Source organism: Megascapheus bottae, chromosome 6, assembly GCF_031878675.1.
Source record: "Megascapheus bottae isolate mThoBot1 chromosome 6, mThoBot2.hap1, whole genome shotgun sequence".
Taxonomy (NCBI): Eukaryota; Metazoa; Chordata; class Mammalia; order Rodentia; family Geomyidae; genus Megascapheus; species Megascapheus bottae.
This window is the reverse complement of record NC_143514.1, coordinates 4550356-4575610: the sequence shown is the minus strand read 5'-3', so window position 1 is coordinate 4575610 and position 25255 is coordinate 4550356. Positions and strand designations below refer to the sequence as shown.

At 44.8% G+C, this 25255-nt stretch overlaps 1 long non-coding RNA gene across 1 annotated transcript; it reads right to left on the bottom strand.

The window, feature by feature from the left end:
* Positions 1 to 1776: 1776 nt before the first annotated feature.
* Positions 1777 to 25022, bottom strand: LOC150061234 (uncharacterized). Its single transcript, XR_016535806.1, has 4 exons — positions 24905 to 25022; positions 18878 to 19018; positions 15446 to 15555; positions 1777 to 1896 (listed from the first exon to the last, which is right to left on the bottom strand). It is a non-coding gene; the product is annotated as an uncharacterized LOC150061234 (long non-coding RNA).
* Between the last annotated feature and the right edge of the window lie 233 nt (positions 25023 to 25255).

Sequence of the window (25255 nt, the reverse complement as noted above, 5' to 3'; positions counted from 1 at the left end):
GACTTAATTGTGCAAGAAATAATGCACCTACTACCTGATGAATGTAAATGTAACCCCTCTTTACACTATCCTGACAATTAAAAGAAAAAAGACTTGCGCTGAGCACTGGCGACTCACACCTGTGGTCCTGGCTATTGAGAAGAGCTGAAAGGTTAAAGTTCAAAGCCAGCCCAAGCAGAAAATTCTAAAACCTCATCTCCATTTAGCCAGCAAAATGCCAAGCTGGAAACATGGATCAAGTGGTTGCTTGCCAAGCAAGTAAGCCAAGTGTAGCCCAAGTATAGCATGAGTCCCCTGAGTTCAAACCCTCCTCTAACCTGTTCCAAATAAAGTAGAATATGTATTCATTGAAATGGGAAAGTCTTGGCTTTGCTATTCATTTCAGTGACAAGCCGCATTTCCTGTGTTTGTCTCCAGGGAGGAGGGGAGGTGACTGGGGAAGTGCGGGCTGAATGCAGTGTTTTAGATAATGCTTTTCTTTCTGGAACTTACAGTCTCCACGTCTGGCACAGAAAAAGAAAATTCCCTGTCCCTCCTTTAGATATGAACTGGCAAGATCTCGAAGCTCTTCTACAAGAATATTTTTTCAAGAGGAAAGAACTGTTTGGTATTCCAAATAACAAAATAACACCCTCTGTAGATGAGACTCAGTGAAACCCTGGGCATCTTTTTGGCCTTCCTAACCCAGCTTGAAAGAATACACGAGACTGGAGAGAGATGGATGTCAGTGGAGGTGGATCTTTGCTTGCTGAGCAACTCGTAAATACACTGAGAAGTGTTGTCCCCAATGGAAAAAGCTGAAGCCCCAGTCACTGAGTGAGGAACTGACATCCAGCCCCAGCATCCCAGCCATTCCTTTTCATTCTAGCTTATAAAAGGCCAAGTTGGGAAAATCAGAGGACAATGGTGATTTTTTTTTTCCTTTCATAAAAGCAATTTTCCCCTTATATATGATATCTTCCCAGTTCTGTCAGCTTTCATTCGTGTAGTCACTGGTATGGATCATGTACTTGCTCATGCCTCACCTGCAGTTGCAGTGAACACAGAGTGTGTATACTAGTACTGGGGCTTGAAAGCTTGTGACTTGGGAGCTGTCCCCTAACTTTTTCACTCAAGGGTAGCATTCTACCACTTGAGCCCAGCTCCACTTTCAGCTTTTTGCTGGTTAGGTGGAGACAGACATTTCACAGATCTCCCTGCTGGGCCCGGCTTCAAATCCCAATCCTCAATCCCAGCCTCCTGAGTAGCTGGGATTACGGATGTGAGCCACCAGCAAACCTTTTTTTTTCCCTATCTGTATATAGTTGGTTCCACAGAGATGACTGGCTTTCTCAAAGGCTCCTAAAGTGGGGTTTGAAATCTTTAATGACCCCCATTTCTTTAGTAACTTCCTAATAGATTCCATATTGTATAACTTCTGACTCACAGGTCCTAACCCTTCAACTTTTTTTAATGTATAAAGGAAAGTTTTATGTGCTGTAAATCTCTGGTACTTTCTGTGTCTCCCCTGGTTTCTACATTAATCAGTAACCAAACTCTTCAAGTTGCTGATGGCAGCAAACTCGAGTGCCCTTGAGCCCAACACCCCACAGTGACTTCCATTCACCTGGCTGAGCCAGAGCCAGGTTACTGTCCTCCTGCAAAGATTTCTGGCAGCACTTGCGTCAGTAATTCATTCCAATAAAATGGTCCTTTTATTAACTGAATCCCCAAACAAAGGCAGTACAAACAAAAAGCCCCTTTCATGAAAAGAAAGGAAACAAAGAACAAACCTCTGGAAACAAGTTTCCAAATGTCCTCTTGACTTGTGACTGGGACACAAAAATGGTCCCCTCTGGTCCTAGCCAGCTGTGCTCTATGGGGTTCCAGGTCACAGGTATTCAGGGCTTGTAACTCCTAGAGGCAGGGACAGGATGGACCAAGAACAGAAGATCAGCCAGGCACTCTTGGCTCCGTCTACAATCCCACAACTCGGGAGGCTGAGTTCTGAGGATTGTGGTTTGAAGCCAGCCTGGGCAGGAAAGACATCTTCAGTTAGCCACCAAAAAAGGTGAAAGTAGGTGGCTGGGAGTTTGGCCCAGTGGTGGAGTGCTTGCCTAGCATGCACGAAGACCCAGGTTCAATTCCTCAGTACCACATACATAGAAAAAAGCCAGAAGTGCTGAGGCTCAAGTGGTAGAGCTCTAGCCTTGAGAAAGTCCAAGGACAGTGCCCAGGCCCTGAGCTCAAGCCCAGGAGTCAAGTGGCAGAGCTAACGCACAGTACCCAAGCCTAGCCCCTAAGCCCAAGCCTATGTACTGGCATGCACATGTGCGTGCACAAGCATGCACACACACAGCAAGACATGAACCACATTTCTCAATGCAAGTTTAATTTGTAATGAAACACATCGCTTACTATTTTTTTTCTGGCCTTGGGGATTGAACCTGTACCTTAGCTCTAATCCATGCCATCAGTCCCTTTTTTATTTGGTTTTCTGGGGATTTTTATTTATTTTTCTTTTAGATGGTCTTACCATGTATCACAAGCGGACCTCAAGCTTGCATTTTTTTTTTTTTTTTGGCCAGTCCTGGAGCTTGAACTTAGGGCCTGAGTGCTGTCCTTGGGCTTTCTCAAGGATAGAGCTCTACCACTTGAACCACAGCACCTCTTTCAACTTTTTCTATGAATGTGGTCCTGAGGAATCGAACCCAGGTCTTCGTGCATGCTAGGCACGCACTCTGCCACTAGGTCAAACTCCTGGCCCCATCCAGCTTACAATTCTTGTCTCAGCCAAGCAGGTGCTGTGATTACAGACAGGCATCACCAGGCATCCAAGGTATCACCAGGCAGGTTTTTCTGTCTTTTTTTATTCTGGAAAATACACTGTCCTAGTAAGTAGAAATCGTGAGGCTCTTTGTTTAGTGTCTGTCCTGGAAAGTGTCACTTCTGAGTCACGTTCACCTCCTTTACACAGCTGAGGGGCTTGATGGCAGCTATCAGCTATGTGTGCCATCTTTCCTCAGTTGTTAAGATTCCAGCCCCTGGAGTGAGTGTCTGGATTTGACTTCTATCTCTGTCCTAGCTGCAAGGTGGTGAGCAAGCTGCATAACCTCGTTGCATTGTAAATGAGAACACCACTGTATGGTAGTGCCTGTCATGTAGATTTTAGGGTTTTTATTATCTTGATTTTTTTATGGCATGTGTGTGCGTGAGAGAGACAACAGACATGGTTTATTTATGATACTGTGGCCGGCAGATGGTAAATAATGACACCTAGTATTTTTATCTCCCAGCTTTAAGAAAAAAAACAACAACACAGTTAGCTTTTCTTAATATTCTCTTGTTAGTAGACTTTTCAGTGGGCACCTGAAACACAGAATATGTATATGAAATAAATCATTTCCCAGCCTGATTGAGTGGGAGAGGAGGTGGAATTGCTTTTGGAGTGCATCTCTGTTCATCACTGTACTGCCAATGCTGGAATTGCTTTTGAATTTGGTCCTTGCAGAAAAGTGCCTGCCATTCACTTTCCCCAGTACTCTGCCTCAACTACAGGTTAGAATCAGGGCCAGGGCAACTCTGAAGGGGCTACACACAGTAGAAGCTGCCTGGTCTCCTGGCGTTATTGGAATCTGGGTTGCATAAAGAAGATACAAACCCCTGCCTTGTTGAAATCATTATTAATTAGAGGGCTCTGCTCTGATGCAGGCAGAAAAATCTTTAAAATCTTGCTTTTCCAAACCATTCTACCAGCAGCATCAGGAGCTGGCTGGCTGTCCATATCCATTCACTGCTGCTGGCTGTGGTATCACCATAGCAACAGTAGGATGGAAGGATAGTAGTCAGACAGCCACTGGAGACAGTTTGCCAAGGGGAAGGCAATATCCAGAGGGCCTTCCAAGAGTGAGGTACTGAAGATATGTGGGTCTTATAAACTGCCTCAGATGTGCTGGGATGAAGCCCTCCACCCACTGGCATAGGTGCCCTGTCTCTTTCATTGGGTAGCCTCAGGCTAGGTCTGGGTTAACTACTGCAAGCTCAGGTAACCAAGAACCTGTGAGGCTGAGCCTTTCCAGAATGCTCCTGGGAAACTGCCCGTCAGTCCAGCAGAAAAGCTGAGGGGAGAGGTCTCAGATCTATCTGCTCAAAGGAATCACATGGATAGTAATCTTGACAGTACAAACAAATGAAAACTTTCATCAGGTGCTCACGCCTGTAATCCTAGCTACTCACGAGGCTGAGATCTGAGGATCATAGCTGAAAATCAGCCTGGGCAGAAAAGTCTATGAAACTTCTCTCCAATTAACCACCAGAAAACTGGCTGCGGTGCTGTGGCTCAACATGGTAGAGCACCAGCCTTGAGCAAAAAAAAAAAAAAAAAAAAAAAAGCTCAGCGATGCACCCAAGTTCAAGCCCCACAACTGACAAAACCAAAAAGAAATGAAAGGAAATGAAAACTGTCTAATAGGAGCCACACAAATTCATCACTTGGGAATGAGGCACAGACTGGATGGAAACATCTTCCAGATGCCTTGCCAAGGATTCAACCCAGCTTCTTCCTGCAGCCGAGACCTCCTGACACTTTGGCACCCGCTGTCAGGGCAACATCTGAGCGCCATTCTTTTGAAACCCTTCGTCCTCTTGGCAGTGATTAAATCTCCTCTTCCCCAGGATACAGCAGAGATTAGGTCAGCCTAGTGCCTGCCACGCCCTGCAGATAAACTACCTAATAACAGCGCTGTTCATTTATCCTCAGAGCAGGCAGGAAATTCAGTTAAAGATGTGTTCATCTGAGCTTGAGAAATAACTGACACACAGCCAAGCCTTTAAACCTTCCAGCCTCCATACCACACGTCCTGCTAGGCTTTAGGGATTCTGTGCTACCAACTTCCCATTTCTAGAATTGGCATTAAGGCTGGGCATCAGTAGGTCACATCTGTAGTCCTAACTATTCAAGAGGCTGAGATCCGGGGAGTGTAGTCCAAAGCCAGTCCCGGCTAGAAATGTGATCTGAGACTTTTATCTCCAGTTCAACCACCGAAAGGCCAAAAGTGAAGGTGTGGCTCAAATGGTAGAATGCTAGCCTTGAATGAAAAAAGCTAAGGCGCAGTGCTAAACCCTAAGTTCAAGTTCTAGTACCAACATACACACACAAACACACATGCAAAGGAAGTCACTCCCCACAGCAGATCAGAGGGATATGAACTGTCCCTATTTACAGATGGAAAACCTAGGGTTACCCACTGAGGGGTGCAGCTCTCCCTTATTCTAAAGCAGAGGATGCCTGGTGTTCTGTCAGCAATTCCAAAAGATGTTTTGAAAGCCACATTGACATCCAGGTTATAGAAATCTGCCTGGAGCTAGGATTTTCCTTCATTCTTTAGTAGTAAGGGCACGTTTTGGGATGTGTCTCAGTGCTTATTTTCTGCTGTTTTTCTATTAGTGATACTGAAAGGCCAGTCCACCCAAGGCAATGCATTTCTTTTCCCTCGCTAAATGTTAAAGGACTGGTCTTAACTCATGGTCATTTAAACAGAAATAAGAAAGTGCTGTCTTGGTTGTTTAAGGCTGAGTCAATGTGGAGAGTGACATTCAACAGATCCAAAGGAAAAGGTGGCTGCAGGAAGATGCTGAACTATTTCCTGCGCCCTCTGGGCAGTGGTGACTTTTCAGAATGCTCCCTCTCCCTCTCTCTCTCCCTCTCCCTCCTCCTTCCCCTCTCCCTCTCTCTTTCTCTCTCTCTCTCTCCCTCTCCCTCTCTCCAGTCCTAGGGCTTGAACTCAAGGTCTGGGCACTGTCCCTGGACACTTCTTGCTCAAGGCTAGTACTATGCTGCTTGACCCACAGCACCACTTCTGGGTTTTTCTGTGTATGTAGTACTGCAGAATCCAAAGGCTTCACGCATGCTAGGCAAGCACTCCACCACTAGGCCATGCTTCCAGCCCCTTCAAAATGGCATTTCTAGCATAGATTCTCAGGTGGTCACAACCCAGGCTGCATCAGGCTCCTGTGTACTCCAGATCTTTTTTTTTTTTTTTTGCCAGTCCTGGGCTTGAGCTCAGGGCCTGAGCACTGTCCTTGGACTTTCTCAAGGCTAGAGCTCTACCACTTGAGCCTCAGCACCACTTCCAGCTTTTTTCTATGTATGTATGTGGTACCCAGGAATCGAACCTGGGTCTTTGTGCATGCTAGGCAAGCACTCTACCACTAGGCCAAACTCCCAGTGCGCCCGCCCCCCGCCCCATCTTTATTTTCATTGCAGCTTTCTTTTTCTGTGGATGATCACCATTCTCTTGGCGTTTTTTTTTTTTTTTTAAACTTTATTTCTTGGCTGGCAAAAAACAAAACAAAACAACAACAACAAAAAAAACCCACCTTGAACTCTTTCCGTAGTCAATGTAATTTTGTTCAAATGCCTTCCTCTAAACTCAATTTAGTGGATGAATTTTAACCAAAATATTAATTGTCTGAGTCAATTTGTGTATGTTTTATGTCTGTGACTCCCCCATATGAAAGTGAGAATAGCTTTTACAAATTACTACAACTTATATATGTCAATATTAGCAAGAAATTTCATTCACCAGAGATAAAACCAGTAGTGATGAAGAAAGATCACTTGAACTCAGGCTCTGAGTTCAAGCCCCAGGACTAGCAAAATAAAAATAAAAAATAAAGCATTGCATAGAGGAATAAGAAGGAATTTTATGGAAGCCAGGAAAGGGGTGTGGATTTAAAAAAAAAAAAACAAGAAAAAAAGCAGTTATTCTATTATTTACAGAATAAAATTAGCTCAATGACACATTCTATGTTTGGCCTCAGTTCTTCCACCAGACGGAGTTAATAACATGTGTTCAGCTGAAAACCTTCATTGCTCTGCCAGCTACTGTTGACTCAGACCTGTAAAACCATGTACTCAGAAGGCTGAGATCTGGGGATCACCATTTGAAGCCAGTTATGGAAAAGTTCTAGAGAATCTTCTCTCCAATTAACCAGCAAAAACTAGAAGTGCAATTGTGGTACTAAGGGTAGAATGCTATTTTGGAGCAGAAAAAGCCCCATGAGAGCACAAAGCCCGGAGTTCAAGCCCCAGGATCAGCACACACACAATTCTTTGGAACTTCACCCAGTTGCATTTCAGAATACAACCGGTCCTAAAATAACCGGTTCTGAGTTCTTAGGGTTACAATCCTAATTGGATGAAGTAAAGGTAATTTTCTTGGCCTCAGGCTCCACTGCCTATGAGTAAACAACGCCTCAGGCCAGCCACGGCTTAACTCCCTACTTCCCGACACTGGTCTGAAAAGCTGCAGGTTTGGTTGGTTCAAGCTTCAGCTGTGGAACAGCCTGCCAGAATATGGGCTGCCCCCTACTGGCAACTTGTGTTTCAAGTGTGAAATGTCCTCACCTCATTTCCCTCAAAGCATTGTTGGGTTGATCACAGGATGTCCTTGGCAGTATTGTTTAATACATTTAGTGCTTAATTAACACATTTTAGTGGTTTTCTCTACGAATGTTTCTGTATCCATTAGCAAAAAAATACAAATTAGCCAGGGACTGGCGGCTCATGCCTGTAATCCTAGCTACTCAAGAAGTTGAGATCTGAGGATTGATGTTCAAAACTGGCCCAGGCAGGAAAGTCTGTGAGTCTCTAACCTCTTGATAAACTACTCAGGAAAAGCCTAAAGTGATGTTGTGCCTCAAGTGGTAGAAAACTGGTCTTGAGCAGTTTTGAGCAAAAGAAGTTCAGGGACAGTGCCCAGACTCAGAGTTCAAGCTCCAGGACTAAAAAAAAAAGGCAAAAGTCAGCAAGCACTGGGCACCTAGCTACATAGGAGGCTGAAATCTGAGGATCATGGTTTAAAGTCAGCCTGGGCCCGAAAGTCCCTGAGACTCTTATCTCCAGTTAACTACTAGAAAACCGGAAATGGTGCTGTAGCTCAAGGAGTAGGATGGTAGCCTCCAGCTGAAGAGCTCAGGGACAACATCCAGGCCCAGAGTTCAAGTCCCACGACCCCCCCCAAAAATCAGCAAGGACACGCGATTAGTGACTTAGCATCTCAGCAGCTGTTCTTCACATACCTATTAATTTGTTTATTTTGCTTAGCAAATCTGAGTAATGAGACATTGTAATGTTAAGAATCCTCTTTGGATGGTTATGATTGTGTCTAAGTAGTACTCTAAACTTGGGTCAAGTCCAATAATCCATCTGGCTAAGGGCCCCAAGACAGATTTCTGAGGAGTAACTATAAAGAACTCTACCTCGGGCCAGAGTGTTGGGTCTCCTGGACAGGCAAACATATTGCTTGTACTAAGACATGCTTATTGGGACTAAAAGCATAGAACTTTCTTAGTGTGTTCAAAATAAAGTCTTTGTTACCACAGATAATTGATGAGCTACTTGTTTTCAGCAATTAATTTCAATTAAGTAATACAAGCCAGGCACTGGTGTTTCATGCCTGTAATCCTCACTTCTCAAGAGGCTGAGATCTGAGAATGGAGGTTCCAAGCCATCCTGTGAAGAAAGTCCATGAGACTCATTTAACCACCAAAAATCTCGAAGTAAAGGTATGGCTCCAATGGTAGCATGTCAGCATTGAGCAAAAAAGCCAAGCAAGAGAGCAAGGCCTTGAGTTCAAGCCCCAGCACATGCACACACACACACACACACACACACACACACACACACACACACACACACACACACACACACAGAGGGAAATGTATCTGTCGCTCACTACAGAGCGCACCTCCACTCTATATAGCCTCGCACTGAGCTTTCCTGCACCCTTCTCCCTCTTGTCTGCCTAGCTAAGAAAGAAAATAGTGAATGCTTTTACAAGATAACACAACTATTGCAATTTTTCAAGTTCCTTGAACCTCTCACACCTAGAAACAATGATCAGAGGATTCTCTGAGAACCTGTGGAATCTGAACCTTACTTGAAGATCACCTGAACTTGCTACATTTTCATAACTATAAATAGCCCTGAGATTTCAAATTCTACTGCAGAGTCATAATAACAAAATCAGCTTGGTATTATCACAAAGGTAGATCTGAAGATCAATAGATCAGATTAGAAGACCCAGAAATAAAACCACATACTTACAGCTATCCGATATTTGACAAAGAAGCCAAAGACATACAGTGGATAAAACTTAGCTTCTGGGCTGGGAGTTTAACCTAGTGGTAAGAGTGCTTGCCTAGCATGCATGAAGATCTGGGTTCGATTCCTTGGTAACACATACATAGAAAAGCCAGAAGTGGTGCTGTGGCTCAAGTGGTAGAGCACTAGCCTTGAGGAAGACCAAGGACAGTGCTCAGGCCCTGAGTTCAGTCCCCAGGACTGGCAAAAATAAAACCAAAAAACCTTACCCTCTTCAATAATTGGTGTTAGGAAAACTGGGCTGCCATATGCAGAAAATCTAAAAGTACATCTCTGCTTGTCACCATACACTGATTAAAGACCTCAACATCAGACCCAAAACTCTGAAACTACTGCAAGAGAGAGTAGGAGACACATTAGTACTTATAGTTCAGACAGGAACTTCCTGAATAGAGTCTCAGGGGCACAACAGATAGGAGAGAGGGACTGGACAAGAGGGACTACATTAAAATAAAAAGTTTCTGCACAGCTAAGTACATAGTTACTAAAGTAGAAAGACAGTCAACCAACTGGGAAAAGATCTTTACCAGCAATATATCAGACAAAGGCTTAATATCCAATATATACAAGGAGCTCAGGAAACCAACCCTTCCCAAACTTAAACAGACTTGAGCTAAGCATAGCTTCAATTTAGCACACTTCTGTTGTTGCCTTGCATGCAATAGCAATCTTCCACCCCTCCTGCCCTGTTTTAAAGACCCCCTAACATTTTAAATTTAGTTGTACTAACAAAGGAGATACAAATGAGGAGAGTATTTTTTTTTTTGCCAGTGCCAAGGTTTGAACTCAGGGCCTGGTACCTACGTGGTGCTCTCTCACTGGAGCACGTCTCCAGCCCAGCATTTTGCTGAGTAAAATGGATTCTCCTGGACTTTTCTGTGCAGGCTGGCTTCAATCCACAATCCTTAAAGATCTCAGCCTTTTGAGTAGCTGGATTTACAGACATGAGCAGAATTGGCACTTCAAATCAGCTTTAATCCAGCCTCTCTACCCTTTATTCTTCTCCTTCCTGTCCCGGTCCTCTACACCCACGGGTTTGCGTTAAAGGGCACAGCTTGTACTTGTTTGTGTCTTATGTAGCCTCCAAAGTGTTCTGACATCTTTTTTCCTGATTACAAAAGTAACAACTTCATACCAACTTCATACCAACTTTCCTTTGAACTCAGAGTAAAAGGTGAAGTCATTATGTGGCCTCAATATGCACCCCACCCTCCAGTCCCTCCTCCCCCCACCTGCCCCACCTCTTACAGCCTGTCTCCCCGCCCCCCCTCAGCCTGCCCTCGCCACAAGCCTGTCCCCCTGCCTCCCAGCCTGTTGGGTCGGTGTGCTCTTCTCCATATCTGCATGGCCTCTGTATCCTTGGTCAGCCCATGATGCCATGACAAAATACCATAGGCTGTGTGGTTTATGTTTCCTCTTGCCATCGCACAGGCTAAATATTTAAGATGAAGATTCTGCCCTATTCGATTTCTAGAACAGACTCTCTTTCTGCCTTGATGTCAGCTGTCTTCTTGCTCTATCCCCCTGTGTCCTCAAGTCCTTTCCTGGGTATGTGCTTTGCCTTTGGGATGAAGGAGTGCAGGGTTTCTCTACTATTTCCTCCCTCTTCCTCCTGGTCCTGGGGCTTGAACTCCGGGCTCTAGGTGCCATCCTTGAATTTCTTTGTGTTCAAGATGAGCACTCTACCATTGGAGCCACAGCACTACTTCCTGCCTTTTCCAGTGGTTTATTGGAGATAAGAGTCTCTCATGGGCTTTCCTGCCCTGGCTGGCTTCAAACTGAGATCCTCAGAACTCAGCATCCTGAGTAACTAGGATTAAAGGTGTGAGCCACCAGCTTCCAGTTCTAGGGTCTTTTCTTTGTCCTTCTCAGTACAGGAGATTGTAGACAGTGCTTGGAAAGCACTGCATGTCCCGTGTCACACACCAATCCCTCCCTCCCTCCCTCCCTTCCTCCTTCCTTCTTTCCTTCCTTCCTTCCTTCCTTCCTTCTTTTCTTCCTTCCCTCCTATTTTTGCATCAGTATTTGGGCTTCCACTCAGATCCTAGATGTTGTCCTTTCGCTTTTTCTGTTGGCTTCCAGTCCTTCTTTAGCTAGTGACTAACACTAATTTTGTCCCATCTGGCCCGGAGCTATACTTCTACCTCTACCCTTTTGAGTAGTTAGGGTTATGTTTCTTCAGAATCACAACTGGCCAGTATCACTTTTCAAAGGACACTAATCCTATTAGAATAATTCCTCATTTATTTATTTTTCGGTGAGGGGTTTGAACCTACAGCTTGCTAGGCAGACATTTGAGCTATATACTTATTCCTAGCCCTATTTACTTATCACCTCAATTAACCTTAATTACTTCCTTAGAGGCCCATCTTCAAATACAGCTTTGGGGAAAGGCACTCACACACTGCTTCCTCCCAAGCATTGTTGAAATATCACCTCAGAGAAGCTTTCTTTGGTGTTCACTTGAAAACACTGACTTCTTAATGCTCACAGTGTTGTTGACCAACGAGGGTCAGGCCTGTTGCTGTTGGCAGGCCGCTCTCCTTCACGGGGCATTGTGTTCTTACACAACAACATGAATGTTTCATAAGGGTAAAGTGGACACTTCAAGGTCTCGCAGAGCCATGGCTTCTGATTGGCCAGTCAGGAACAGCAGAGGCTCCTGATTGGACAGTTAGGACTGCGCAGAGTCCATTGCAAAGGGGGTGTGACCTGAGGAATGTACCATTTACCACTAGAGACCATAGCCTTCCACACCACCCTGTGTAAAATTGTACCCCACTCTAACTTTCCTTCCTAGGTTTACCCTTGGCTAACAACTTACAAAGGAGGAAGGGCTGGTTTACTTCTGATTTTTTACATTGCCTATATTAGAACCTGGCCCCTGTGAAGTACTTACAGTTGTTAAATGAATAAATACATCAATCAGGAAATGTTTTCTAGAACACATTATCATTAGTCACTGTAATTCAGAACATGTTTTTACTGAGAAAAAGTACTTTTCTCATAAAAGACTGTATTTTAGGCCAGCTGCCAATGGTTCATACCTGTAATCCTAACTACTCAGGAGGCTAAGATCTGAAGATTGTGGTTCAAAGCCAGCCTGGGCTGGAAAGTCCATGAGACTCTTATCATCAATTAACCAGCACAAATCTGGGAGCAAAGCTATGGCTCAAATGGTAGAGCAAAAAGACTAAAGGAGAGTGTCCAGGTCCTGAGTTCAAGCCCCAGTACTGGCACTTTAACAAAACAACCACATTTGGGGCTGGGAGTTTGGCCTAGTAGAGTGCTTGCCTAGCATGCACAAAGACCGGGGTTCAATTCCTTGGTACCATATACATATAAAAAAGCCAGAAATGGGGCCGGGGGTTTGGCCTAGTGGTAGAGTGCTTGCCTAGCATGCACGAAGACCCGGGTTCGATTCCTCGTTACCACATATATAGAAAAAAGCCACAAGTGGTGCTGAGGCTCAAGTGGTAGAGCTCTAGCCTTGAGAAAGTCCAAGGACAGTGCTCAGGCCCTGAGCTCAAGCCCAGGACTGGCAAAAAAAAAAAAAAAAGCCAGAAATGGTGTTGTGGCTCAAGTGGCAGAGTGCAGCCTTGAAGAAAAAGCCCAGGGACAGTGCTCAGGCCCTGAGTTCCAATCTCACTCCACAGGTAGGGCTATGCTTCCCAGGAAAAGTGAGGCCTCCACTGGGTAGGTGACAGCAATCAGAAGTAAGCCACTGGCTTCCTGGCATTCTACCAGCCACTGTTCAAGCTCCTGATGAAGTGACTTTTCAGCAGCCTTTGATTCTCTCTGCTGGACTTGGGGCTTGGGGAGCTCTGTAAATAGTTCCAGTTGGGCAAACTGCTGTGCACCAGAGGATGAGAAGCTTCTGTTTCTCTGATCATTTCCTCTGAGAGGCAGAGCCATGGAGACACTAAAAGATAAAGGTGTCCTTTCTTCATGGACCTTGCCCCTGCACAGCTCCAAATTGTTTGCGTAAAATTAAATGTGCGGCCTGGGTTGCTCTGGTGTGCAACAAACAGAATTATCTTCACTTAACGCTCGCAGCAGCTATTGCACCACAACAGGGATTGGTTAATGAACCCCATCTTCATCTTCTACATGAAAGCAAGTACTCATCAGTAGATTCAAACTGTGCTTTGAGTCTAATAGAGGTATGTTATCTGAATACATGGACGTGTCAACATGAAACAAGTAATTGATGCTAATAAAAATGTGAGCCAGGCCCTGGTAGCTACTCAGGAGATTTAGATGTGAGGATCACAGTTTGAAGCCAGCTGGAGCCATGAGATTTTTGGGGGTGGGGTGGGGGTGGTCATGGGCTTGAACTCAGCCTGGACACTGTCCCTGAGCTCTTCAGCTCAAGGCTACCACCCTACCCTTGAGCCACAGCCCCACTTCCTGTTTTCTAAAGTTAAATTGGAGATAAGAGTCTCAGGTCCTTTTGTGCCCAGTCTGGCTTTGAACCTTGATCCTCAGATCTCAGCCTCCTGAGGAGCTAGGATTATAGGAATGAGCCACCACACTTGAGGTTCTTATCTCCAATTAACTTTGAAAAAGAAAAACCAAAAGTGGAGCTGTTGCTCAAGTGATGGAGTGCTAACCTTGAGCACATAAACCTCAAGGACAGAGCCTAGACTTTGAGTTCAAGCTCCAGTACTGGCACAAAGAAAAGTCCCTAGCTGGGACTTATAGGCTCACGCCTATAACCCTAGCTACTCAGGATGCTGAGATCTGAGGATCTTGGTTCAAAGCCAACCTGGGCACTAAAGAACATGAGACTCTTGTCTCCAATTAATCACTAAAAAACAGGAAGTGGGGCTGTGGCTCAAGGGATAGAGTGGTGGAGAACACCCAGGTCCAGAGTTCAAACCCCATGACTGATAAAAAAAGAAAAGTCCCCTGAAAGCAGAGCATTGGTGATTTAGGCATATGTTTCCAGCTAGTTAGAAAGCTGAGAGTTTAGGATGGAGGTTTGAAGCCTGCCCAGGCAGACAGCTCTTGCTGACTCTTACCTCCAATCGACCAACAAAAAGTCAGAAGTGGAGGTGTGGCTCAAATGGTAGAATACCAGCATTGAGGGGAAAAGCTAATAGGCAATGCACCGGGCCTGAGTGCAAACTCTAGTACTAGCACAAACACACACAATCCCTCAAAGTGACGTTATTTCCTTAGATGTGAAAACAAAACCAAGCAAACCTAACCAATTTGTCTCTATATTTAGTAAACTAAAAAAGGAAAATCAACAAGAATGACTTAGTTCTAAAGAGCCTTGTTTGTGTGCTGATGTAAATCCCATTTGGAGTTTGGCATTAAGACGTAGGTGGAGGGAGAGCACCCACATGTGGGAGTTTATGTGTGTAGTAATAATGTGTCATATAAAAAAGGCTGTCTGGATAAGCTGTGGAAATACTCCGGCAAATGATGTTTTGCATTATAATACAAGTTAATTTGCCTATGCCTGGAATTTTCCATTGGAGGTAGGTGATTTCTTATATTGAGACTGAGTGGAAAATTAGGGTATTTCTGAAGATCCACTAATAAAATACCAGGATTTCTCGCTATGAAATTGTTCCCTTCTAGATGCCCATAAATTGATTTCTCTGCTTTGAAGTAATTTAAGGAAAAGTTATCTTTTCTCTGTCACGTCTCTAAACACATTTTTCTGGCACTGTGGACAGACTCACATTTCCAGTTGAAATATGGTTAGGGTTGAATTTTTGTTCAACCTTATTATTGTTCCTTCCCACATTGTTTTTCCTTGAATAAGTTTCTTTGTCATTGTCAAGGTTAAGTGAGGTCCCTCCTGACAGAAACAGCAGAAGGAATTTCAAATACTTTTCCATAAACTTCTGAACCCCACGTCTATCCCCTGGAAACTCCTACTAAGACAGGCTTAAAGCATTTCAGATAAATTATTTGGGGAAAATATTTTCTTCCTTGGCTGTGAGGCTTTTGTGGCAAAAGAAATAATATTCAGGGGCTGGGAGTTTGGCCTAGTGGTTAAAGTGCTTGCCTAGCATGCATGAAGACCTGGGTTCGATTCCTCGGTACCACATACATAGAAAAAAAAGCCGGAAGTGGGGCTGAGGCTCAAGTGGTAGAGCTCTAGCCTTGAGAAAGTCCAAGGACAGTGCTCAGGCCCTGAGCTCAAGCCCAGGACTGGCAAAAAAAAAAAAAAAGAAAGAATATTCATTGTGTCAACCTCTGTTTAGTCTTGTTATTTCTCATTGTAACTTTGTTAAAATCCTAAGGGGTCCCCCTTTTTATGATACAAAATTACATCTTTACCTCAAATACTGTGCATATCAGATACTCCATATAGGTTAATTCACTTGCATTGAGTTCCAAGAATCTTCCAGAAATGTAACATTGGTTCCTTTTGAGTTGCAGATACTAAACTGGAAAAAGAGGTCTTTAGGTCATACAGAAAAAGACTCATTTTAAATCTTACTATGTCCTTTGAAATTGAAGATATATATTTTTTTCTTTTAAGGATATTGTAGATTAAGGCCTTGAATTTACAAGCATAGCCTTTACAACGATCTTGCTGATTCTGTATATAAGCTTCTAAGTTTCTATTTACTGCTTGTAACAGGTTAAGCCAGACCCTTCCCTCTCTGTACTCCCATCTGTGAGTTTGGGGTGGGGGAGAGAAAGGCACCACATTTTTCTATAGTTGGAAGTCAATGAGCATTATGAACTAATGAGAGATTTCACAATGAAATAGGTCCAAGAAGGAAATAAAAACTCCTTTACGGTGATACTGCAGGAATTTTAACAACAGCCAGGTACTGGTAGTTCATGTCTGTAATCCTAGCTGTACAGGAGGCTGAGATCTGAGGATGGAAATTCGAAGCCAGCCTGAACAGAAAAGCCTGTGAGATTCTTATGTCCAATTGAAAAAATCTGGAAGTGGAGCAGTGGCTCCAGTGGTAGAGTACCAGTGTTGAGTGAAAAGGCCAAGCCAGAGAGCAAGGCCTTGAGATCAAGCCCTAGTACTGCTGCACACCCTCCCCACACACACATAGAATTTTATTTATAAGAGTGGATGTAGAACATATTAGACTTTGCTCCTGTTGGCCTGTATTGTCCCTAGAAAAACAGTAATAAGCCATGTGTGGGCAGCTTCTGTGATCAAGCCTGTCATCCTAGCTACTCAGGAGGTGGAGATGGGAGGATCATGATTCAAAGCCAGCCATGACACAAAAGACCATGAGATGGGCCGGGATGGTCTAGTGGTAGAGGGATTGCACAAAGACCAGGGTTCGATTCCTTGGTACCACACACACAGAAAAAGTCACAAGTGGTGCCATGGCTTAAGTGGTAGATCTCTAGCCTTGAGAAAACTCAAGAACAGTGCCCAGGCTCTGAGCTCAAGCCCAGGATTGGGAAAATAAAAAGTCCAGGAGACTTCGTGTCTGCCAGGCACACACTCTACCACTAGGCCAAACTCCCGGCGCCCCGGGAGACTTTTTTGTCTCCAATTAACCACCAGAAAACCAGAAGTGGGGCTGTGGCTCAAAGTACTAGAGCACTAGCCTTGAGCTGAAAAGCCCAGGGACGGCTCCCAGGCCCAGAGTTCAAGCAGGAGAAACAGCAAGTGGAAAGGATCCTGAAGAAAGCATGGAAAACCCACACGCAGAGAGTGGAGGATTTCAACAGACACTCAGACACGCTGACAGAGCGCTGAGACGTCCCCAAAGTAGAGCTGCTGCCACTTCCCCACTGCCCAGCCGCCTGAGACCCCGCCCTCCATCCTGGCCTCCCTAAACTCACCACGCATCTGCACGCTCCCAGCTCTGCTGCAAGAGCCCTGGACTGTTCCCAGGGGAGAGCTGGGGCTTGTCCAGTCAAAGGGCATTTCTACATGGTGCTGAGTGGAGAGGCTGTCAGCTGTCGTCCAGGTGAAGTGGTGCACTCCTGGCGAGAGGGCAGGCTGGCCCAGGAACTGCCCCTCCCCCCCCCCCCCCCCCCCCCCCGCTGGCCATCTCCCTTCAGCTTGGGACTCACCGTTCAGACAGACGGACAGACAGACGGACAGACAGACAGACCCTGCTGACTGATCCCTAGAGAACCCAGGCAGCGCCCACCCCAGTGTGCTCACAGCTGACTGCGGTGTGTGTATCCCAGCCTGAAGACACTCCATCAGGAGTACAAAGGTGGGGCCTGTGACACTGAGGGTTTGGGGCCAGTGTTGGACAGCTGGGGCCTTTGAGGGTCTCCACCCTGAAACAACAGAGTCAGCAACCCAAGAACAGTCTTCAGGCTGTGTGTAACCTGTACAATAAAGCAAACCAGGGTTGGAGCTGCCAACTTAAAAAAAAAAAAGAAAGAAAAGAAAGGGCCTGGAGTTTGGCCTAGTGGTAGAGTGCTTGCCTAGCATGCATGAAGACCCGGGTTCGATTCCTTGGTACCACATACTTAGAAAAAGCCAGAAGTGGTGCTGAGGCTCAAGTGGTAGAGCTCTAGCCTTGAGAAAAATCCAAGGACAGTGCTCAGACCCTGAGCTCAAGCCCAGGACTGGCAAAAAAAAAAAAAAAAAAAAAAAGAAAACATCTACGACTCTATAGACATAGTGTTTTATTACATAGGTAATATGTATCTATGACATACAAACCCTCAGCCTAATTTTAATTATGTTTTAAAATCTAAGTGCCAGTGATTGTATATAGAGATTCCCTTCTTGAATACTTGTCAAATACGTCATTTGCAATATGATGTAAAAATCGATGTTAATACATTCTTTAATTTAAAAAAAAAAAAGGAAAAGAAAAAAAAAGTTGAGGAAAATGTTTATCCATGGGTAAAATAGAAAGAAGCTTCCCCTAGTCAATAGTCTTCAAGGCCTCAGTTAAAAACACCTCCTGGGTGCCCAAGGCAGGGTGAAAAAAAATCCTTCCCCACTCGCTCCACAGAGGCCCACGTAGAAACCATGGCCCTTTATAGAAGAGACAGCTGTGTCAGATCCCTCTCTCTTATGGAGGTGAGGCATCATGAGCACATCTCTGTGCAAAGGAATGGGGGCCCTAGAAATGGATCTCGGAAAACAATTTCTGGGATGAGCAGCAGAGGCCTGGCAGGGGTGGGGGACAAGGAAGCAGTAGCTGGTGTTATCTCCCCAAGGCCTAAAGTGTTCTCTGTGTGGTCAGGGACATTTCCCCACATGCAAGTGCAAATATGAGACAATCTCTCAGCTGGGATCCTTTTGTTCTGATTGACTGTGTGTGCATGCACACTTGGTTTGAGCCCTGGGCCTCACACTCTCTCTCACTTGGCTTTTCATTCAAGGCTGATGCTCTACCACTTAAACCGTACCTCCACTTGAGGCTTTTTCTATGTATGTAGTACCAAGGATTCGAACCCAGGCATTTGTGCATGCTAGGCAAGCACTCTACCACCAGACCAAACTCCTGGCTGTAAGACTATATTTTATAAAAGAAAATTAAATTAACTGCCTAACCAGGCACTGGTGGCTCATGCCTATAATCCTAACTACTCAGGAGGCTGAGATCAGAGGATCACTTCAAAGCCAGCCTAGGCAGGAAAGTCCTTGAGATTCTAACTTCCAATTAACTGCCAGAAAACCAGACGTGGAACTATGGCTCAAAGTGTTAGAGTGCTAGCCTTGAGAAAAAGCGCTCAGGAACAGTGCAGAGGCCCTGAGTTCAAGCCCCCACAGCAAACCAAAAAAGAAAAAAAAAAGAAAAGAAAACCAGTTACCTTTTCACACAGAGGTGATCTTATATCATGTCAGTAAAACATCTACTAAGTCTTGATACCATCTGGAGCACTGGCAAAAGCCATCCGCAGAGCAGGATTGGAAGAAGGGGTCCTGGCATGCTAAAGCCTCTCGTTAAGGACCTGTGCACAGTAGAAAAGGTGTATGTGACTGAGTATTTCATCTATAAATGCTAATTAATATATATATATTTTTTACCAGTCCTGGACTTGAGCTCAGGGCCTGAGCAGTCTTTGGGCTTTCTCAAGGCCAGAGCTCGACCACTTGAGCCACAGCACCACTTCCAGCTTTTTCTATGTATGTGGTACTGAAGAATAGAACCCGGGTTTTTCGTGCATGCTAGGCAAGCACTCTACCACTAGGCCAACTCCCAGCCCAAGCCACCCTTCTACTTCTGGCGTTTTGATGGTTAACTGGAGCTCTTGGATTTGTCAGCCTTGGCTGGCTTCCAACCTATGATCCTAAGAGCTCAGGCTCCTGAGTAGCCAGAATTACAGATGTGAGGTTCCAGAGCACAGCTTTTAGATGTCAGCATTTAGATGTCAGGGTTTATGGTAGGCTTTGAGGAAACTTTTTAATTTTTGACCTTAAGGCTCTCTGAGGAGAGATCATTGAATTCAACTCACCTAGATGGAAGGAAAGGCTGAACAAAGAGCTAGCTAATTTAGTGCACCTGAGATATGACAGAGATCCGAACAGAAGCAGTGATGCAAGAATAGAATGAGAGGAACGCGGAGCACCTCGTCCTGAGTGGATTCAATTACATGTGGCTGGCAGTTTGTGGCGGTGCAATGAAGACAATGCAGACAGCCTTCTGACTCCTGCAAGGTTATTCTGACCTTCCTTGTTTAAAAAATAATAAAGTTGGTTTCTAAGCATCAGTGTGGTCAAAGGGAAGAGAAAACTGAGAAACTTCTCTGACATGACAAGACGAGGTTTGATTGGATTGACAGTGGCATTATTTTTAAGCTTTCATATTGCTTCCAAGGCAAGTCACGGAGCCAAATTCTTTCCCCATTAGTGTCAGAGCTTTCCCTTGCTTTCAAAGCTGGGAACAGACTCAGTAGGGTTCGGGTGAGGTGAGGGTTAAGGAGAGTCTCCATGCGGCATCAGGGCTTTGGGGCCTCGGTCATGAACGAGGGTGTTGTTCGGTGTTTTTGGATGAGTGCGTGTGTGTGTGTTGGAGAGTTTGTAGATTCTGGCAGTTCCTAGAATGGGTGGGGCAGGGAACAAAGAGCACAGGCACAGTGACACATCCAAGACAGCAGCAGCCACACCATTTTCCTTATGCAAAAAAGAAGCAAGTGTCAAGCTGAGAGAGAAATATTCTATAGGGCAGGGAATCAGTCGAGCTAAGGGGCCAGATTTGCTCCTGAGATCCTGGACCCCAAACTGTCTAGATGTTCAACACAAGCCTGGAACCCAGCCAGGACACAGGAGCTTTAACATATACAGTTCTAAGTAATGTGGAGTAGGACAGGACAATCAGCTTGTTTTTCCAATCCTGAACAAGAAGTCTAGGGTGGGGGAAATTAAGTGCTTTCAAAACAGATAGTAAGGCTGGCTGCTTGTGGCTTGTCTGTAAACCCAGCCACTCAGAAATCTGAGGCCTAGAAGATCATGGTTCAGAGACCTCATCTTCATTGAATCATAAAACAAAAAAAAAAAACCAAAAAAAAAAAAAAAACAGGGTGGGGCCAGGAGTTTGAGAAAGCCTAAGGACAATGCTCAGACCCTGAGTTCAAGCCCAAGACTTGAACGAACAAATTAAAAAAAAAAACAACAAAACAACAAAAAAACAGGCTGCAAGGTGTGGTAAAGGACCAGTTGTGAGGAAGCAAGCTGAGGGAGCTGGAGAAGCCCTGAGTTCAAGCCCCATATGTATATAAAGAGTATACTAAGAAAGGGCTGGGCTGTCACTCAGTGGAGGAGTACAGGTTTAGCTTTTGCAAGGCTGTGGGTTTGATACCTAATGCTACCACAAATCAAAACCATCATTAGAACAGAATTCCAAAAGTATAACCAATGGGGGAAAATCAATAAATTGGATGTTAGCACATTTAAAAACTTAGTGACTTAAAGGACATCATCAAGAAAGTAAAATGAGCTTGGCAAAGGTGGCTTAATCCTATAAGCTTACCTACTCCACTGCAGATGGGGATGGATTCTTGTGTGACACAAAAGAAAAAAAAAAAAGCTTGCATGACTCCATTTCTTTCAGCACCTGTCATCCCATCAATTTAGGGAAGACAGATAAGAAGACTGCACAGAACAAAGCAAGAGGCTATCTCAGCCAATGCAAAGAGGCTAGCTCAGTCAACACAAAGAGGCTAGCTGAGCCAGTGCAAGAATCTCACTCAGTCCAATACAAAGAGGGCAGTTCAAATTACAGAGTGATTGCATAGCAAATGTGAAGCCCATAGCTCAAGCCCCAGTACTGCCAAGAAAGGAAGGAAAGGAGAGAAAGAGAGGAAGGAAGGAAGGAAGGAAGGAAGGAAGGAAGGAAGGAAGGCAGGCAGGCAGGCAGGCAGGCTTATTAAAGAACTGCAGATTGATTTGAGCCTTGTAAATAGGCCTTGCACAAAGGACTTCTGAATCAGGACCAGTCGAATGTCATTTATTGGAAGAAGGTGGTATTTTGATTATTAGATCCTGCTCAGTTAGACATTCTCTCAAAATTTAGATCTTTGGCTCATGTGGCCAAACTGCAAATTTCATCCCCCTGCCCCTGCATTGTCCTGTACCCAGTCTGGTTTCTTTCATGCATTCCTTTAAAATCCCTCAGCCCAGGGGCCCAGAGTATAGCCTAGTGGTAGGGTTCCATTCCTCAGCACCACATACACAGAAAAGCCGGAAGTAGTGCTGTGTCTCAAGTAGTAGAGCTTTAGCCTTGAGAATGCTCAAGGAGAGTGCTCAGGCCCTGAGTTCACACCCTAGGACTGGTGGGGGGGAGGGGAAGGTAGGAGGGAGAGGGAAAGAACCTCTCAGCCCAAACCAGAGGCACTCTGCCTACTTTGGTAGTCTCTCCCAGGTTTGGACAAACATGCTCAGGTCAATGAAAGTTCTGTAAAACTCTCACCTAAGTAGGCTCATTCTTTGCCAATGTCATAAACGTAGTTGGCATCACTCTTACTAATATAGAGATTTCTGATGTTTCTCGGGGTGGGCAGAGCCTACATAGCCCATTTGGTTTATAGACCAGCAGTGATGACTTAAGATTACAGGTCTGGGGGCCGGGAGTTTGGCCTAGTGGTAGAGTGCTTGCCTAGCATGCACGAAGACCCAGGTTCGATTCCTTGGAACCACATGCATAGAGAAAAGCTGGAAGTGGTGCTGAGACTCAAGTGGTAGAGCTCTAGCCTTGAGAAAGTCCAAGGACAGGGCTCAGGCCCTGAGCTAAAGCCCAGGACTGGCAAAAAAAAAAAAAATTTACAGTACTGCCAATATCTCAGCTCAACAGCAGACAACACCTGCCAGTGTTGCAGGGCCATTTGCCAGTGGCTCTGAGCCTCCTCAGAGGTTGTTCTAGAAATTTGGCAAATAAAGTCCAATACAACTCAGGATGAGTGTGAAGAAGTTTATCCAGAAGAGAAGTTATCTGTCACTGGCTCCCCCTTTATTCATCTCCTTATCTTCCCCAGGTGGCACGCTGTTTCTTTCTGTGGCTCTGAGTCTAGGGGTTATTATATGCTGGCTTTTGCTCTTATTGTTGACCCTATTATAATTAGGTGTGTTGGAAGGTGACAATTGATCAGGTGGGGTCCAAAACATTCAGATTGGTTATTAATTTTTAATACATACTTCTCCGACAGTTACAGGAAGGTTGCTGAAATGGAAGAGGTTAGGGAAAGGTAGAGATCAAATGTGGTGAAGCCATGTCCCTGGTTTTGGCCTGTTAGCTAGGATGTCCCTAATCCCTACCCTAGCCCTGCATGAAACCTAACCCTAACCCCAGCCCTAAACCCTAACCCTAACCTGGGTCCTAACTGCATAATTATTTCATCAAGAACATGGCATCCTGTGTCAGCAGCTTGGCATCCTGGGGTGAGGTTCATATTTTTGGGAAATCTGCATGGGGTGAATTGGTTTTGGCAACATAACTATACTCATGTAATTCTCAAGATGGCAGATTCTCTCCCTCTTTCAAGATCCACTTGGATAATTTGCTGAGCACTGGCGGTTTACATCTGTTATCTCGTTACTCAGGAGGCTGAGATCTGAGGATTGAGATTCAAAGCCAGCTCAGGCAGGAAAATCCATGAGACTCTTATTTCTAATTAGCCACCCCAAAGCTGGAAGTGGCTCTGTGGCTCAAAGTGGTAGAGCACTAGCCTTGAGCTGAAGAGCTCAGAGACAGCACCCTGGCCCAAGTTCAAGCCCCAGGACCAACAAACAAAACAAAACAAAACAAATCCCAGGCTTTAGGCAGCCAGTGTTTCAATTGTATGTTATGATGTTCTATAGAACATTGTATCTCTGACCATTGACCATTATTGACTATACTGAGTGGCCTTGCTGTAAGTAAATGGGACTTGCCACCCAAACTGGTGCTGTTTTGGTGCAGTGTTTTATATGTGCTTCTCTGGCATTCTAAGCATTTCCTTGTTCCACTGGGTAAGGGAAACCCAGTGAGAGTTGGTGTCTGTCTGGTCACAACTCCCTCCATGACTGCCAGATACCAGTCTATGGGCTAGCCTTTCCACCAGGGAGTCTGCCACAAGGCCACCTGCAGGCTCTTGAGTCTCTTCTTTTGGGGCATGAACTCAGAGCCTGGGTGCTGTCCCTGACTGAGCTTTTATGCTCAAGGCTCATGTCTACCACTTGAGCAACAATACCACTTCTGGCTTCTAGCTGAGTAAATGGAGTTGGTCTCATAAAATTTCCTGTGCAGGCTGGCTTTGAACCATGATCTTTAGATCTCAGCCTCCTGAGTAGCTAGGATTATATCCAGTGCCCAGCTTCTTTTTACTAGGCAGATCTCACTGCTCTCCTGCCTGATGATGCTGGAGCCCCGCCATTTATCATCTGTCAGCATACAAGAAGGCAGACAGCACTTCAGAGTTCCCAAGGGATTCAGGAATTGTGCCGGAATGAGGCAGAAACATATATATGTCTTACTCTATTTTGGAATCACAGAAGCCAAACACAAAAGACCACATTTTGTGAAATTCTATTTATAAGAAATATTTAGAACAGACACATCTGTAGAGACAGAAAGCAGATTACTGGTTGCTGAGGATTGGAGACATTGAATGGGGATCCTGAATGAATAATAATGAGTATGGTGTTTCTTTTGGATAATGAAAGCTTCTAAAATCAATTGTTGGGGATGGCTGCAAAAGTCTGTGAATACATCAAAATCCACTGGTCTGTGCTGTGTAAATGATAGAATTTTTATCACAATACAATTAGAGTGTATGGGGGACAAATATAGAGATTCATGTATTGTAATGAGTGAATTATATTTCAGAATGCTGCTTGCAAAAAATCACTTTAGGGGCTGGGAACATGGCCTGATGGTGTAGTGCTCGCCTAGCATGCACAAAACCCTGGGTTTGATTCTTTGGTAGCACATACATGGAAAAAGGCAGAAGTGGTGCTGAGGCTTGAGTGATAAGAGTGCTAGCTTTGAGAAAGTCCAAGGACAAATGCCCAGGCCCTGAGCTCAAGCCCCAGCATTGGCAAAAAAAAAAATCACTACAGGATGAAAGAAAGAAGGCATCTTGTGTTGATGCCTCAGTATCACATAGGTCAGTCTTTTCAGTGCTGTGCTGATGATTTTCATTCATGCTGTTGGATGTTCTACATTTCAATTAGTGGCCATGGAAATCCACTTTCTTTCCCAGTTTCACTTCCATCATGCTTGAGGAAGGATACTGACTTGTGTGAACTGTGCTCTGGCTCCCCAGCTCACAGAGGGGTTTGGCTATGGGACTCCAGCTGGAGATCTAAGGGAGAGAGGGAGGGGGAACAGTCCCTCCCTGCTGGCCAGGGCCCGTAACACTCACCCTGCAAGATGAGAAAGCTAGTCTCCCTGCTGTTCCTTATTCTTCCCATGCTGCACCTCGGCGGTGACTAGCCTAGCACAGTCCTTTGGGGCTCTGCTGTACTCTGGCCAGTTTCCTGTTGGGAAACCCAAAACACAATCTGTGGATAAACAACAGATCCAAAAGGTTGAGGAGAACAATGAGCTGAATCTAACAAGATGATATTAAGTGGATATCACACATGAAAATGTAGCTGCTACTCCATGAAGCTTTGATTATCATCACTGTATGTGAATTAAATGTTGACATGGTGTAATTCTCCAAAATAAAAATTTTAGCTTTTTTTTTTTTCCAGTGCTAGGCATATGTGTA